Below are 16,167 nucleotides of genomic sequence, written 5' to 3'. Positions count from 1 at the left end.
TTATTTATCTAAGAACACAGCCGGTTACGTCTCGCATGTTTATTGAGTATGCTTTACGTGACCATAGGTTTGTTTGTTTGTTTGTTTGTTGTTTTGTTAGCTGAGATCCCTGCATTGCAGGAGGCTGGACTAGATGACTCTAAGGGTCCCTTCCAACTCTACAGTTCTATGAGCTATGCAGTGCAGGAATAACGGCTGACTTTACAGGACATGAATGGGCTGCAATACTCAGGCAACGTATTGCAGATGGTGAACCACAATGCGATCTAAGTTCAGCCGTACGAATCAGTGAACCATCCTTACCTGCCTTCTGTTCAAAAACACAGCAGAGCCGTTACTCTCACCAAGTTACTGTAGCCTTATGAGGCTTTGCCCTTGGGTGGGAAAAATATTGCTCCCGGGAAAGGGAGTAGGAGTCAACAGACACTCAAGGAATAGTTTCGGAGAAAAAGCTTTATTTCTTCCATCCATTAACTGGTAGAAGGAGCAAGTGTGATAACTCACAAACAAGCATGGGTTCACAGTCATTTGCACAGAGCATATATTCCCCTTCCAGTTCCCTCCCCTTTCTCCTCCCTCAGGAGTCCTGCCCCATGTTGAGGTTCCTGGGCATGTACAGAAAGCTCCTGTCTTGGGACTCTTCCCAGGAAAGGGGGGGGGGGTGAGAAGCCAAGGGGTTTCAAGATATGTTTCTCTCTCTTGCTCTATTGGCACAGTTCCCAGGAAAAGAAAAGTTGCAATCTGGTTAACAAGGCCAACTAGCCTGAGAAATGAAAAAAGCATTGTTCTATTCAGCTACCTTTGTTACAGCAGAGTGAAATGCTTCTGATGCTTAGCTAATGCCTTTTAGCTGCTGAGAAAATAATTTTGAAAAGCTTAAAGCAGCTTTGAGCCTGCTTTGGGGGGGGTGTGACTTCGGGCCTAGGTGGGGTCACCTGTCCTCACCTCCTTCATTACCCTTCTCAACAGCCTTCTCAACAAACTACAGTGCCCAGAATTCTTTGAGGAAAGTAATGCGCTTCAAATGTGCTTTAAAGATGTATATAGTATATACACAGCATTTGTGAGGCATGTAGTTAAGGAGCAAAACCTGAATATGGGATATAAAAAAATAGATGTTTCCCCTTCCCGTGTTATCTTCTAAAGCAAACCTCATGGTCTTCCCACAGCGCTTGGTTTTTATTTATCGTTCCATGTCAGTACAATTCAAAAGCATAGGGAACAATGGAAGACAGATTTCCTGAAAGTACCAGATGTTCATTAGGCATGTGTCAGCCCATTCACTGTGTTCCTTTTGATTAATTAAGATGAATGTGAAGGATGATTTTCAATGAATTCTATGAATGCGTAAGCGCCCGTTTTGCACACAGAAGTAGGGTTTCGTGTGTTAAAAGTGGATCCAGGAGAAAGAGGAGCAATGTAGAAAGTGGCAGCTGGAAACGTTTTGACTTGGCAGAGCGGCAATTTGTAACATTCTGTTTTCATCACAACAGCACCTGCACAGAGCTTATTCGGGATAGTATGTCATGTGCAGAGTGGTGGTGTCTCCTCACTTTAAAAAATCCATTATTCCTTGCCCATCTATTAGCTTCCATGTAAGAGGGCCCAAATATGATATCCAGACAAAATTGTCTCCCTACCTCATTTAGAAATTAAGGCATACCATATGGCACGAGGTTTTGAAAGAATCTGTAGATGACACCTACACATCCATATTGCCAAGAAATCCTAAACACACCACAACTTTAGAAAACTGAGGAACACTGGCTTCCACTTGCATGTATATTTCCTCCTCCTCCCAAAAATATATCTAACTTTTCATTTTCCAAAACATTTTCTAAATTAAAAGAACAAAGTATTCCAACTAATATACAAAAAAAATAATAAAATATTTGAACCGGGACACAACAGAACGTATTTGCAATGCATGGCTCAGTCCTGAAAATGTGGAGTAATAATCTCTGCTCACTTGAAAGTACCGTATTTTTTGCTCTATAAGACTCACTTTTTCCCTCCTAAAAAGTAAGGGGAAATGTGTGTGCATCTTATGGAGCGAATGCAGGCTGCACAGCTATCCCAGAAGCCAGAACAGCAAGAGGGATTGCTGCTTTCACTGCACAGCAATCCCTCTTGCTGTTCTGGCTTCTGAGATTCAGAATATATTTTTTTCTTGTTTTCCTCCTCCAAAAACTAGGTGCGTCTTGTGGTCTGGTGCGTCTTATAGAGCGAAAAATGCGATACATTCCACTAGAGTAATCATAATCAGCTTCTTACATCTAGTATTTTCCAGGTTTGGAGAAGGGTGTTGCGTTAGTCCGTCTGATATCCAGGCAGGCAAAGAGCTCAAACTTTTCACATTAGAAATTCACTGTCAAACTCACCCCCCCAAAAAAAAAAAATCAGACAAGAAACAATAGCAGCGGCATTTTCTTCCACTCCAGTATAATTAATTCTAGGATGAGACTTATTACATTTGGATCCTTTCCAATCTTGTTTCAGTTTTGGCAGGGAAATTGACTTGGGCATTAAAATAAACCAAACCCACAGTAGTTAAGGCATAAGAATGCCTTCCCACTCCCACTTGTGATGAACTTGTGTAGAACTTAGATTCTCCCACAAAGACGTGGGGAATGGGATGTGAGCAATGGCTATTTGGAATTCCCCCACAGACCAACAAATACCGTATTTTTCGCTCCATAAGACGCATCTCACCATAAAATGCACCTAGTTTTTAGAGGAGGAAAGGGGGAAAGCCCTGTTTTTTGAGCATCAGCTCACAGTTGTGCAGCTTCTTTTGCAAAGGGGATCAGTTCACAGTTGTTGAGCTCATTTTGCAAAGGATAAAAATTCTGTTTTTATAGGGGTCAGGGCCGGAAAGGGAGCCAGCGACCGACCACACATTCGCTCCATAAGACACATAGACATTTTCCCTTGCTTTTTAGGAGGAAAAAAGGACATCTTATGAAGCAAAAAATACGGTGGTAGGGAGTTGCTACCAGCCTGATGACCTTCTGTCATAAATAATCTTCTTCAGATTGCAGTCCTAAAGTCATGTACTAGAGAGAGAGAGAGCTTTTTGGGCTCAATAGGATTCACTTTTGTGCAAACAAAAGTACGAGGGACAAACCTGGGCAGTTGAAAGCTCTGTGCCGGCTGATGCTTTGAGCCAAGCGAAGCATATGTCTGTAAATCTGTCACAGCAGTCGTCCGCAGGCAAAATATTTTCAAGCAAAATGTGCTGTGCTCATAAATACGCCACACATTTTGAGTCAGCTCCAATCAGACATGGAAGGCACAGTAGCACAAAACCACTGCTCACACAGATTGCCTACTGGTGTATATAGCATAATACGGGGACAGAAAATGCATTAAAGATTGCTTCTTCAAACTGAAAAATTGCAAGCTGACATATTCCATTCAATGGAGGAAAGCAGCAAATTCAGTTTGCACCCCCATGAGTTCATGCAAGCTGACTACTTGCATGAACAGTGCTTTTTTGTGTCTGAGCTTGTCCACACCTGAGTTTAATGTGCATTTGAAGCTGTCTGCATCCCCGTTTAAGTCGTGTTGTCCACATTATGTTCCCCTCAAAGAATTCCTGTCCTGATAGTAAAAGTGCATGAAATATACTCGGAGTCGAGTGTGGATTTCATGCTCTTTATTCAGCTCATAGTAGTGAGGAATGAAAGTTCCCCCCAAAATATCTGCTTTATATACAGTACATTATTTACACAATGGACTGCATGTGATTGGCTAATTCTGTGATTCTCCTGTAGGCCAATCAGGTTGCGGATTCACTTCCACCTGGAGCTGGATTGGGTGGCTCCTGCGTACCAATCATACTGCTGCATTGTTCTAGGACCAATCAGACTGCTGCATTTTGGATCCTATTGTTCTAGGACCAATCAGACTGCTGCATTTTGGGTCCTATTGTTCCAGGACCAATTAGACTGCTGCATTTGGATCCTATTCAACTCAGTACATAACAGTGCATTTCCTTAATTCCGGGATAGTTGATATTTTGAAAAATGTACCTCCAAGCCGTCCCAATCAAGAAAGCTTATGAAAAAGGAAAACAGTACGTTATCAGTAAAGACCGTTTAAAACAGCTACTGTAAACCGCCCTGTGGTCCTTGAATGAAGGGCAATATATAAATGCAATAAATAATAAAGTATTTAAAACATTCAAAGAACAGTTATAATCAAATATAAAAACAGGTTAAAACACAAGTCAACCTTCTGCCCATCTGGGTAGGCTTGCCTAAACAAAAATGTTTTTAGCTGGCACTGAAAAGGGTACAAAGATAGCACTGTGGTTGAAAGATGCTGTGGTGGGGTGACCCCCACCCCCCCAGCTCCTACCTGATGTTAATAGGCAAGGAGTTCCAAAGTATAGGGGCTGCCACACTGATTCCTAACAGATGCAGAATGGGTATTATGTGTGAAGTAAAAATAATAATAAGGTCTTATATATATAATAAATGTTCATAAATGCACCAAGCAAACATGTACATAAATATATAAACCACATGTCTGAAGCAGCACAGGAAAACAGCCATGGAGCCATTTTGGCTCCCAAACTGACCAAATATTTTCTCTGCAAAGTCAAAGGAAAATGGAAACGCCTCCCCATTGTCTTTTCGTTCACAAATCCTGTCTGAAGGGTATGTCTGTGTACGAATAGGGTGAGGCTGTGACCTGGCTCAGGAACTCAGTATTTATCATTACAAAAGACTGGCCAAGCTCCCCAGGGTATCCAATCAAGTGACCATTAACAGGTAACCTGCCAGACAGGAGGTAAACAAGGCACTCAGACTTCTGTTGTAGACCACCCCTTTCTGTGATGTAGGTATGATGTGACTGGGGGGTGGTCTTGAGTTACACCCCTTCTGTGATGTATGTATGATGTTTCTGGGGGTGGTCTTAGACTCCAGGGCGGGCAGTTTAAAATGTCTATATAAGGGTGCTCACACCTTTGTTCTGGGTCCTCCTCTTTCTCCTGCGTGTGAAGGGGGCACCCTGTTGCAACAGTTCAATAAAGATCAGGCTTACGAGCTGCTTTGCTTCTCAATATTCTCTGGTTGGCCTCTGCTATTTTCTCCGACCAATGGAGAACCTACAAAGGACTCTAAGGGCTCTTGTGTTCCCCATAAGGGAATAAGGGCAGATTTTCGTTTATTACATGTGGCACCTGTGACAATGACAGTTCCACAGATCGAAGCAGTGGGGAGACGTGATCATGCTGCAGCTGCTGTTGCTGAGCATTACATTTGCCACAAGGATAGCTGTACCTCTTAATTGCAATTTTAGTAGGGTGTGTGTTTTTTTTTGGAGAGCTGTGATTTATATAAAAAGGTACTGGCTAAAACTCAAAGCAGTGTTTCTGTGCTTCCTGAGTAATCCTCAAAGTCTTTTAACACACGATTAATTAAAACCCTTATTTAGCATTGGGAAATTATGCAATCAAGCGTGATCGCTAATGTGCCTTTTGTGCTTTGAACTAATGAAACTTTCTGTCTGAAGAAGAGCAGTGAATGTTATTAACAGTGACAACACAAATCACTAATCTACCCTCCTAGCAGTGTTTGTGGCTGTTCCCCCTCTCTAGTGAGCATGCAAATATTCCTTCTCTAGTAGGGCTGCAGAACAAAGGGTGTCATCCTGCCCTGGATTTTGGATTCTTAAAAAGTAGAGACATCACCTTGCCAACAAAGGTCCGTATAGTAAAAGCCATGGTTTTCCTGGTAGTGATGTACAGAAGTGAGAGCTGGACCATAAAGAAGGCTGGTCACCAAAGAATTTATGCTTTTGAATTCTGGTGCTGGAGGAGACTCTTGAGAGTCCCATGGACTGCAAGAAGATCCAACCTCTCCATTCTGAAGGAAATCAGCCCTGAGTGCTCACTGGAAGGACAGATCCTGAAGCTGAGGCTCCAAGACTTTGGCCACCTCATGAGAAGAGAAGACTCCCTGGAAAAGACCCTGATGTTGGGAAAGATGGAGGGCACAAGGAGAAGGGGACGACAGAGGACCAGATGGTGGGACTGTGTTCTCGAAGCTACCAGGATGAGTTTGACCAAACTGTGGGAGGCAGTGGAAGACAGGAGTGCCTGGCGTGCTCTGGTCCAGGGGGTCATGAAGAGGCGGACATGACTAAACGACTAAACAACAACAACAAAAAGATCACAGTGAAATGCTGAACACAAGAAGAGCTGAGTGAGGTCTGTCAGCTGGGCAGACATTTCTGGACTTAGAAATAAAAAATAAAAGGAATCTTGGCTTCACCTTTAGTCAACATAGGCAGTCTGCATTTTTAAAACTCTGATGATGACTTTTGCTTACCTATACAGACTGGAGAGAGGCAGATGCTGTGGAAATTACAAGAAATACCTACTATTTCAGAGTGGCAGGCGAAGATGATGGACTTTGCAGAGTTGGTCAAACTGACCTGCAGGATCCCAGAGCAGGACGATCAGAAATTCCAAAGAGACTGGAGTAAGTTTATTGTATATCTGAATGACAATTGCAAAAACCTGAAGACACTAGCAGGATTGAAATAAATCCTACGATGTGGACACATAGTAAAGATTTAAATTGCGCAATTGGATGTGATATGGGATACATGTGGAAGGGAAGGAAGGAAGTTGCAAGCTCGGCAGAGCAAAAAGATTGTTTTGTGTTTGTTATTGTAATGTTGGAAATGTTTAAAGGAAAATAATAATAATTTATGGTAGGGGGGAAGGATAGAGGCAGGTGCTGAAATAATCCTAGTGTACCAAGTTAAAAATTGCTGTATTTTTCCGTGTATAAGACGCCCCCTATTTGGGGGGACTCAAAATTAGAAAATGGGGGGAGATTGCCCTCTTGTATAATACTAACCCCCCCTTTTTAAACATATTTTAGTAAAAAAAGTAGTCTTATACATGGAAAAATACGATACTTTGTTATCTGCCCACTTTGGCCTGCCTTATTCCTAACTAACACACGCCCCCCCAGGAATTTTCCCGGAAAGAAAGGCAGCCACAAGGCTGGACCAAGTTCCCCATTCCAGAGTGTGAAAGCAGTTTACTGGGTTGTTTCTCTCTCTCCCCCCCCCACCTCCAATATTTCAAGAGAGAACCAAAAGTGCTTTCTTCTCGTTCATCCCCCTGCCTTCACAAACTAGAGTTTGCCGCTGCTCTGGATGACTTGCACAGATCACGCTGGACACAGAGTTCTCCAAAATATTTTTAGCTTGCGGAAGAGTTGCAGCTGCTTCTTGCTTCTGCTGGATTTCAGTACAAGAAATGAAGCGAGAAGGAAGAACAAGGATAGCCTGCTTCCAGGGAAAGCCAGATCGGTATGTGTGTGTGTATGTTTTGTAATAAACGAAAATCTGCCCTTATTCCCTTATGGGGGACACAAGAGCCCTTATAGAGTCCTTTGCAGGTTCTCCATCGATCGGAGAAAATAACAGAGGCCAACCAGAGAATATTGAGAAGCAAAGCAGCTAGCAAGTCTGATCTTTATTGACTGTTGCAACAGGGTGCCCCCTTCACACGCAGGAGAAGGAGGAGGACCCCGAACCAAGGTGTGCCCGCCCTTATATAGATATTTTAAATTGCCAGCCCAGGAGTCCAAGACCACCCCCAGAAACATCATACATACATCACAGAAGGGGTGTAGCTTAAGACCACCCCCCAGACACATCATACCTATATCACAGAAAAGGCGGTCTACAGCAGAAATCTGAGTGCGTTGTTTATCTCCTGTCATTGTTTATCTCCCGTCTGGCAGGTTACCTGTTAATGGTCACTTGACTGGATACCCTGGGGAGCCTGGCCAATCTTTTGTAATGATAAATACTTAGTTCCTGAGCCAGATCACAGGCTCACCCTATTCATACACAGACCCTTAAAGGCAGGATTTGTGAATGAAAAGATAATGGGGAGGCTTTTCCATTTTCCTTGACCTTGCAGAGAAATAATTTGGTCAGTTTGGGAGTCAAAATGGTTTCAGGGCTGTCTTCCTGTGCTGCTTCAGACATGTGGTTTATATATTTATGTACGTGTTTGCTTGGTACATATATTAACATTTATTATATATATAAGACGTTACATTTTTTATTTCACAACCTTTGCTGCCACCTGCTCATCTTGAACTGCCAAGAGAAAGATACTGTGGCAGTGGCTGGGCGACCTGGAATGGACAATAAAAGAGGGGTGATAATCTTCTTCAAGTCTTTATAAAGAGGACAAGCCAGAAGGGCATGTGCCACCGATTCGGGACTGCCATCTCCAAAGGGACATAAGTGTTTTTCATATGGAGTCTGTTGGAATCGTCCTTCAAGTAAAGCCGAGGGCAATACATTCAATCTTGCGAGAGTAAAAGCGTGTCCATATTTTAGGATTTCTAACTTATGCAGATAGGGTGCCAAAAAGTCGAAATGGGAAGGTGGAAAATAGTCAGACCATGGGCAAAATTTACTTATTGTGGTCAAGTTGTTCTGACGCTCGATATCATTTAGGCACTGACAATAATTTTGCATGCTTCTCCAGCAATTTTTGTGCATGATCAGAGAGAACCTTTTAAATTATTCTCAGGATGAAATGGAGATTTCTTCCCCATGCCTGTTTTAAAGCTTTTTTAAAAATAATAATAATTAATTTTCCTTCAGCTAAATGCCAATAGAAATATTTGGGCAAGCCAGTGCAGCTGTAATACTAAATCTAGTCCATGTTAACCAAGGCTGCTTGTTTGGATAGTTACAGCTTGCAGATCTTGTAAAGATTTTGCCTGTTTCCATGACGGTCTGCTTCCACCCTGTGATCATAACCTTGTACTACACCAGGCATCCATGTCATCTAAGCCCATGGAAATAATAACCCTGATCTATATATTCTTTTATATTTTTCTTCACATGCAAACTATCCATCAAAGCATATGCTACAATTTGTATGCCAACACCAAACTGAAATCTATGAAGGGAAGTATACAAATTTAATAAATAAAAATAAAAAATGAGGCTGAACTCCATCAATTCTGTAATTATCTGCATGTTTTTAAATAGATTATGTCTCTGTGTGTGTAGTTTTACTTCTATTGTTTGTTTTTTGAAAAATGTTTTCCCCTCCCCTATGTTTTTAGCTGTTCTTGTTTCATCTGTGGGGTATATATATATATAATTTATAAATAAAAAGGTGGGGTATAAATAAAAATAAACTTGGGGCACAAAAGCCAAACACTGTTTTAGTTTACATGAACAAGAGCCTAACTTCCAAAGCTCAGGTCATTGCTTACAGTTCATCTCATCTTTGGTGAGACTTCAACTGCAATTCTGCGTTTGGGTCTTGATGCCACAGTTTCTAGGAAAACATGGCTGTAACGACACACCATATGTGACAGCTGGAGCCCATATTTCTTTACAGGATGATGTTATCGCCACATCTGGCAGGGATCCCTGCCTTCCAGCTGTGCTGCAGCTATCAAGTACTGAGAAGCTTTATCTCCAAGTGACTCTTTCCCAGAATCAATCAACAGATGTTTCCTGTGCTACAGTAGTTCCAGCTGGCTGATTCGTTGCTTTCCCCTCTTTTCTTATACGCTGCAAATTCTCCATGTTACAAACAAAAGGAGAAATGGAAAACAAATACAATCTGGCACATTTTTGTTTAGACAAGCCTACCTCTTTTATACGTGATTACTACAATTTTTCCTAATTATGACTTTAAAAACCGCAAAGTCTCCTGCAGAAATTAATCGAAACAAGTCCAGGTGTATATTTTGGGGCACTGTTAGGTAAAGTACTCTCTGCATTTTCCTCATTCTTTTTGAAGGTTGTCTCCTAATTGTCTCTGTTAATCTGGCCAATTCAGTATAATCTAATAATTTATCCTGCCATTCCTTTTTTGTTGGCACAATTTTTTTTTTTCCAATTTCTGGGTACTTTCTTGTTTGTCTGTTTGGTTACACAAGGAAATCTTCAATAAAACTCATTAAAAAAAAATAGGAACCTTGTCAGCACAGCCTAATTGAAAAGGCCTCTTGGATTTTCCATTTGTGTTGCCAGAGTGACAAAGACTAAGTGGCCCCTTGTCTTCTGCAAATTAATGTTCAACGCAGTCTTCTTTACAACTGCTGTTCTGGCTGGACAGCTGACACCTCCTTTGCAGGATGAGGTCCCAGCAGCGTTGATTTCCTCCTACAAACAGGAATTTAAACATGGAGAAAAGCAAGTTGTCAATTGCCTAAGTTATTCTAGAAGAGGGGGTATTTTCTTTTCGCATCTGTTGCTTGACAAATATATTGCTTTTAGCAGAAGCAACTTTTCCGTGTATTCCAAAAGACAAGCCACAATACTATTCAAAGCAGGATTATATGATTTCCTCTTTGGCAGAATTTGCATAGCCTCCTTGACTATCAACATGTAATATGTTTTCAAAGCCTGCCAGAGAGGATGAGGAGTGTGACTGACAGGTGTACGTCTGTTAAATGGATGTTTTGACATTTTATCTTCTGGTACAAGTCCCGTGAGACTCCATTTCCAAAGCGACACTATAATGAATATTTACTCTGTATTTTTAAAATAGCGCCTCCTAAAACATCTGGAATTCGGAATAGCCTAATCAAAAGTGTGTGAGGCAAAAGCATTGCATCAGAACTCTGGTTGATCTCGGTTGACCCAGCTGTGGGCTATCCATCATTATAACAACAAGGGAGCAAATGGACCATCTGTGCTGAGCTGTACTCACAATTGTGAAGTCTGAGGTTATGATGATGCACCCCCAGCTTTTGCAGTTTGCTGTTGTGTCACAAAAGCACCTGTCAGTTGCCTGGCTATAAAGGTGGGCCTCTCCCCCTTCCCAGCACAGACCTCAGAGGGCAGCAGCTGTGGCACTCGGGTCTCCCTCCTCATGGATGCAAAATGGCAGGAGGAAGGAGGCACTCATCCCGCAATGGGACGCTGAGGAACAGGCAGAAGGCAAGTTCGCTTGCTGGGTGGGATTGCAGCTTGAAGGCAGCCGATTCCCAAAGTCAGAAGCTGTCTGCTGTCTGGAAACATACCTGGCAGAAACTGGCAGGCGGAGTTTGCATGTGGTCGAGGAGAATGGTGTGTGTCTGTGTGTGAGTGGGAGCGTTTGGACATGGTCGAGGAGAATGGTGTGTGTCTGTGTGTGAGTGGGAGCATTCAGACGTGGTCGAGGAGAATGGTGTGTTTCTGTGTGTGTGAGTGGGAGCCTTTGGACGTGGTCGAGGAGAATGGTGTGTGTCTGTGTGTGTGAGTGGGAGCATTCGGACGTGGTCGAGGAGAATGGTGTGTGTCTGCGTGTGTGAGTGGGAGCATTCGGACGTGGTCGAGGAGAATGGTGTGTGTGTGTGTGTGTGTGTGGGAGCGTTTGGACGTGGTCGAGGAGAATGGTGTGTGTGTGTGTGTCTGAGTGGGAGCGTTTGGATGTGGTCGAGGAGAATGGTGTGTGTCTGTGTGTGTCAGTGGGAGCGTTCGGATGTGGTCGAGGAGAATGGTGTGTGTGTGTGTGTGTGTGTGTGAATGGGAGCAGCCACTGGAGGGTCTGGCTGAGGCTGTTGGACGCAGGCCATCCCACTCACCATGTTGTTTGCCTTTCAGGAATCCGGTGAGGTTTTCCCCAAGACCGATCGTGAAAGTAATGAAGAGAACAGCAGGACGGAAGCAAAGCAGTTTATATTCCTAAATAAATGACCCTTTTTTAAAAAAAAAAAAGCAAAACTGTGACTTTTTAGCAAACAAATGCAACACTAAATAAACGTCTTTCAAAATACATCCGCATTTAAAGTAGTGTTCATTAGCTCCTGCAACTGCTGATGCTTCCCCAGTTGTTGCTGTTGAATATGATGTCATAATGCCTGTGATGTCATAAATAGACCTGATGACTAAGGGGAAGTGGATGGGGGGGAGGGATAGAGAGATAAAAGATGAGAAAGGATGCCAGAGACAGAGTTGACCTGTGAATTGGGAAATTTTGTGAAAGTGATTTGCCTCGAAACTTCAAAGGACTGGCTTAGCATTTTGAACACCCCACACAGCTGACTTTTGCTGCCTTCCGGGCACAATTCAAAGTGTTGGTGCTGACCTTGAAAGCCCTAAACGGCCTTGGCCCAGTATACCTGAAGGAGCGTCTCCATCCCCGTCGTTCTGCCTGGACACTGAGATCCAGCGCCGAGGGCCTTCTGGCGGATCCCTCACTGCGAGAAGCCAAGTTACAGGGAACCATACAGAGGGCCTTCTCGGTGGTGGCACCCACCCTGTGGATGCACAGAAACAAATATGTCTATATCTGACATATAGAAGACATCTGAAGGCAGCCCTGTTCAGGGAAGGTTTAATAGACTATTGTATTTTAATATTATGCTGGAAGCCGCCCAGAGTGGCTGGGGAAACCCAGCCAGATGGGCAGGGTACAAATAATAAAATATTATTATTATTCCATTTTGTGATGGTGCACTTTCAAACTCCCCAATGCGGCAATGGGCCCCTGTTCTACAGTGACCGGCAATAGCTTTCCAGCGGGTCTGCATAAAAGGCGGATCTACACGGATCCTCATGGATCCTCCACTTTTTTAAAAATAATTCCAACAAATGCAGTGTCAAATCACACCTAGAAGGCACGCCTACAAACTGGACTATAAAAAACGTGGATCCAACACTTTGCCGCGCTGCAGTACCATAAAAACATGGATCCGAGGCACGGATCCCCATGAATTCATATGATTTTTATATTGAAACAAAATAAAAACACCATGCTACTGTAGACCACATCTTAGTCTGTAGGAGGAACCAAAAAAATCACGCATCCACTGTTTCGTGGTGCCGCAATGGCGCAAAAACATGGTTAAAAAACACGGATCCTCATGAATCCTCATGATTTTTGCACTAGATCAGCCCCACCTCACTTTCAAATTACACATCATGTCCAGGGGCACAACATCCACCACAGAAATCACGGATCCATGGCTTCCTGGCCATACCATGGCCCAAAAAAGTGGTTTTCAAGAACAGATCCTCATGGATCCTCACGCTTTTTGCATTGGGCCAACCCAAACTCACTGTCAAATCACACATCATGTCCAGAGGCACAGCCTGCACCACAAAAAACTCAGATCCACGCCTGCCTGACCACGCCCTGGCCCAAAAACGTGGTTCCGAAGCACGGATCCTCATGAATCCTTATGATTTTTGCACTAGATCAACCCAAAGTCACCATCAGATCAAACATCATGGCCATGGGCACCGCATCCACCACAAAAATCACGGATCCACGGCTTCCTGGCGAAACCGTGGCCCAAAAACGTGGTTTTCAAGAACGGATCTTCATGGATCCTCACGCTTTTTGCATCGGGCCACCCCAAACTCACCATCAAATCACACATCATGTCCAGGGGCACAGCCTGCACCACAAAAATCACGGATCCACGGCTTCCTGACCATACCGTGGCCCAAAAACGTGGTTTTGAAGCACGGATCCTCATGGATCCTCACGCTTTTTGCATCGGGCCACCCCAAACTCACCGTCAAATCACACATCATGTCCAGAGGCACAGCCTGCACCACAAAAATCACGGATCCACGGCTTCCTGACCATACCGTGGCCCAAAAACGTGGTTTTGAAGCACGGATCCTCATGGATCCTCACGCTTTTTGCATCGGGCCACCCCAAACTCACCATCAAATCACACATCATGTCCAGGGGCACAGCCTGCACCACAAAAATCACAGATCCACGGCTTCCTGACCATACCGTGGCCCAAAAACGTGGTTTTGAAGCACGGATCCTCATGGGTCCTCATGCTTTTTGCATTTGGCCAACCCAAACTCACCGTCAAATCACACATCATGTCCAGGGGCAGCGCCTGCACCACAAAAAACTCGGATCCACGGCTTCCTGACCATACCGTGGCCCAAAAACGTGGTTTTGAAGCACGGATCCTCATGGATCCTCACGCTTTTTGCATTGGGCCAACCCGAACTCACCGTCAAATCACACATCATGTCCAGAGGCACAGCCTGCACCACAAAAAACTCGGATCCACGGCTTCCTGGCCACTCCATGGCCCAAAAACGTGGTTTTTAAAGCACGGATCCTCATGGATCCTCACGCTTTTTGCATTGGGCCAACCCAAAATCACTGTCAAATCACACATCATGTCCAGAGGCACAGCCTGCACCACAAAAATCACGGATCCACGGCTTCCTGACCACTCCATGGCCCAAAAACGTGGTTTTGAAGCACGGATCCTCATGGGTCCTAATGCTTTTTGCATTGGGCCAACCCGAACTCACCGTCAAATCACACATCATGTCCAGGGGCAGCGCCTGCACCACAGAAAACTCGGATCCACGGCTTCCTGGCCACTCCATGGCCCAAAAACGTGGTTCCGAAGCACGGATCCTCATGGATCCTCACGCTTTTTGCATTGGGCCAACCCAAACTCACTGTCAAATCACACATCATGTCCAGAGGCACAGCCTGCACCACAAAAAACTCGGATCCATGGCTTCCTGGCCACTCCATGGCCCAAAAACGTGGTTCCGAAGCACGGATCCTCATGGATCCTCACGCTTTTTGCATTGGGCCACCCCAAACTCACCGTCAAATCACACATCATTCCCAGGGGCACAGCCTGCACCACAAAAAACTTGGATCCACTGCTTCCTGGCCACTCCATGGCCCAAAAATGTGGTTTTGAAGCACGGATCCTCATAGATCCTCACGCTTTTTGAATTGGGCCAACCCAAACTCACTGTCAAATCACACGTCATATCCAGGAGCACAGCCTGCACCATAAAAATTATGGATCCACGGCTTCCTGGCGCGCCACAGGCCCAAAAAGGTAGTTTTGAAGCACGGATCCTCAAGGATCCTCACTCTTTTCGCATTGGGGCTCCCCAACCTCACCATCAAATCACACATCATAGCCACGGGCACAACTCACAAATCATGAGTTGCACTACAAAAATCACAAAAATCCCCTTACCTGCACTGTTAATGTCACCACTGCAATATTATTATTAGAGCCGATAGGAGAATATATGACTACCGTATTTTTCGCTCTATAGGACAACTTTTTACCCTCCAAAAATTAAGGGGAAATGTGTGTGCGTCCTATGGAGTGAATGCAGGCTCCTTGGCTTCAGCGATAGCAACACGAAGCCTCCGAAGCGCAGAGGGAGCGCTCCCTCCACGCTCCAGAGGCTACGCGTTGCTTTCGCTGAAGCCTGGAGAGCGAGAGGGGTCGGTGCGCACCAACCCCTCTCGCTGTCCAGGCTTCAGGGATAGCCGCCTGAAGCCTTTGGAGCACAGCGCAAGTTCCTGCTGATCTCCGAAGGCTTGTGGTAAGCCGCCTGAAGCCTGGAGAACGAGAGGGGTCGGTGCACACCGATCCCTCTTGCTCTCCAGGCTTTGCTTCTCTGGAGAGGCACTGCACAATGTTTCCTCTCTGCGCAGCGCCCCTTCAGTGAAGCTGGAGGAGAAATGGAAGGGGCTCCGTTTCTCATCCCGCTTCGCTGAAGGGGCGCTGAGCGGAGAGGGGGAGATTTTTTTTCCCCTTGTTCTCCCCCTCCTATGGTTCGGTGCGTCCTATAGAGTGAAAAATACGGTATATATTGTACCAAGATATGGTTCATCTTCAAGAACAGATCAAATACATGCCAAAGTATTAAAGAGGAGAAAAAATATGAAACTGCTTACATACTGTCAACTAATATCCAGATTCAAGAAAGACTGTATGGCAAACATACAGTGAAAATCAGTGAAAAGATAGAATCTGAGTCCATCATAACAGAGTTCTACCTTCTGGGTAAAATTTATAAACTATTACTCAAATATGACACCAAGCCCGAACAAGCAAAACCTTATATGACAAAATGGATGCAAAAATTTTAAGAGCAGTTCACAGTAGAACAGTGAGAACAATTATGAATAAAGGAATAAAATTTACTGCAAATTAAGCCCTAAAACAAAATTGGTACAGTGGAACCTCGGGTTGCAGACATAACCCGTGACTGAGGCACGTCCGCAACCCACAGCATTCGCATCCTGAAGCGCCACGTCTGCACAGGCACTGGTGCAATTTGGCGCTTCTGCGCATATGAAAGACCCAGTTCTCTGAGTGCATGTTCTGGGAGCTGGGCAATAGGGGCAGTACAGGATTC

At 44.4% G+C, this 16,167-nt stretch overlaps 1 long non-coding RNA gene across 1 annotated transcript; it reads left to right on the top strand.

Moving 5' to 3' along the window:
- Positions 1 to 10,188: 10,188 nt before the first annotated feature.
- LOC308593117 lies at positions 10,189 to 11,778 on the top strand. Its single transcript, XR_014010743.1, has 2 exons — positions 10,189 to 11,396; positions 11,445 to 11,778. It is a non-coding gene; the product is annotated as an uncharacterized lncRNA (long non-coding RNA).
- Positions 11,779 to 16,167: the final 4,389 nt, after the last annotated feature.

Source organism: Podarcis bocagei (genome assembly GCF_964188305.1).
Source record: "Podarcis bocagei genome assembly, chromosome: 8".
NCBI lineage: Eukaryota > Metazoa > Chordata > Lepidosauria > Squamata > Lacertidae > Podarcis > Podarcis bocagei.
The sequence above is the reverse complement of the archived record's forward strand: the minus strand, read 5'-3'. Positions and strand labels throughout refer to the sequence as shown.